The 1,985-nt window shown below is 34.4% G+C and overlaps 1 long non-coding RNA gene across 2 annotated transcripts; it reads right to left on the bottom strand.

The window, feature by feature from the left end:
- Positions 1-671: 671 nt before the first annotated feature.
- Positions 672-1,073, bottom strand: LOC109585520 (uncharacterized). 2 transcript variants are annotated; one of them, XR_002186529.1, is made up of 2 exons: positions 842-1,073; positions 672-782 (listed from the first exon to the last, which is right to left on the bottom strand). It is a non-coding gene; the product is annotated as an uncharacterized LOC109585520 (long non-coding RNA). The 2 variants fall into 2 exon arrangements; XR_002186530.1 differs by lacking the exon at positions 842-1,073 and adding an exon at positions 823-840.
- Between the last annotated feature and the right edge of the window lie 912 nt (positions 1,074-1,985).

Below are 1,985 nucleotides of genomic sequence, written 5' to 3'. Positions count from 1 at the left end.
TGTGTCGGGTAAATGAAACATATATTTTCTATCAACACTCTAAATAGTGAGAGACATGGAGATAAAGGATTACATGTACATGTACATATGTATATTTACTTTTGATTTTGGTCATACATGTAACTCAAAAATTTAATCAGAACCAGGTCAAACTTTTTACGTAGCATAAGGATATAATAAAATTTGGGGTGATTTTAAAGCCATTTTTCTGAAAAAAAAGATTGGCTATAGCCTTGGGTATTTTTCAGAATCTTGATAATTTCTTAAAATGGCCGTAATTTGAAAAATCAAAGTCAAAATCAGCTCAAACTTTCTACACAGCATAAGGACATCAATATGTAACAGAAATGTTGTGTAGAAAGTTTGAGCTGATTCCGACAAAAATTAGATTTTTAATGAATATTTTAAGTTTCTCCAAAACTGGGCCAAAATCCCTGTACTATAGTACATGGTCATTGGCCAAATTGATACTAATTTATCATTCTATAAAAATAAAGAATATTCATATACACATGTACATTAAAATATTTTAGAAGGTGAATTGAAAGCAATCAAATTCACAAGCTCATACAGTAATTCACAATAGAGCTCTTGCATGATGTACTCTCTCCTACCTTTCTCTAACCTGAAATGTCAACTGCAGAATTTATTCAGATTTTTTCTCCATTCCTTCCATTCCTCCATGTACATTCTTGCCACCCAACATGGCGGACAATTTAGCTCAAATTTAGCCACACCCTCCCATTGATTACATCAGTGCAAGAACTCTATGAGACGTAGATCTAATTAAATATGATAATAATAATAATAACCTACACCCACCACATAAACATTGGCTTACCAGATTTCGATAAAAGCTGAGAGAGAGAGAGAGAGAACAAAATTATCTCCTTGACTCGTGTGAATTATGTCTTTGGTCACTTCCTGGAATAAACTCTCTAGTACTTCTTCTCTTCCTTTCTCTGTTGCTTGTTCTCACTGGAGTGTCTCCAGCTAGTGAAGGACCTTCAAGAGAAGAAGACAAAGGTCACTTAATCTTCTCTTTCTGCCGCCATCTTTAAGGAATGCAATTAGGGAATGAGCCACGCCCTTATCCAGCCCCACCCTAACCTTTCTGCAAACTAAAAGTAAACAATGGCGACGAAGAGCAGCAACTATTCCTCTCCTCCTTCTCTCTTCTCTTCTCCTTTGACTATTGGTAGGTAATATTCATTATAAATACTAGATCTATAACATTTATTATTTAGAGCAACTTATTGATGTACTTAATTTGCTGAAGAGATGTGGTTTCCCTCAGATGAGATGGAAGGAACTAGGACTGACACTAGGACTACTCATGGACTCACTGGACGCTATTGCAGAAAACTACTCAAAAGTAGAAGATCGTTTTATTGAATGCATTGCCAGATGGTTGCGTAGAGCTGATGATGTTGACAGTAAAGGAGGAGCTACCTTTGACTCACTGTCAGATGCTCTTAAATCTATGAATGAGAATGCTGCAGCTGACAAGTTAGATCAAGAGAGTAAGTTAATATCACTGATTGTATTAGTATTGACTGTGTGTGTGTGTATTCTATAGAATGTAATGCTATGATCAGTGGTAATGATATCAAAGGAACCAATGATGTACACAGTACTGCTACTGGTGAGTGTTACATTACTGGACTAAAGTATACGCTGTTACCTGGCAATAATTGATTATTAAGAATAAATCATGATTCATAGATTAGTATACCATATACAGATATAATTAATAATTTTAAATGTATGAATAATATTATTTTATTCTTATGGGAAATAATAAAATTTTAATTTGGAAGCTATTGCAGCAATTTTTTTGCTTTTTATCAAAATTAGGACCAGTTCCTCCTACAGGTACAAACAAGCCATTAATAGGAGGTCCTCCACTCTCTCCTATTGCATTAATGGATATACCAGATGATAGACCAAAAGTATCTGAATTGATAGTGTTTGTACATTAAGTA

The sequence above is a fragment of the Amphimedon queenslandica genome, unplaced genomic scaffold (assembly GCF_000090795.2).
Source record: "Amphimedon queenslandica unplaced genomic scaffold, v1.1 AMPQUscaffold_13051, whole genome shotgun sequence".
Taxonomy (NCBI): domain Eukaryota; kingdom Metazoa; phylum Porifera; class Demospongiae; order Haplosclerida; family Niphatidae; genus Amphimedon; species Amphimedon queenslandica.
Note: the sequence above shows the minus strand (reverse complement) of the source record. Positions and strands in the feature narration are given on the sequence as shown.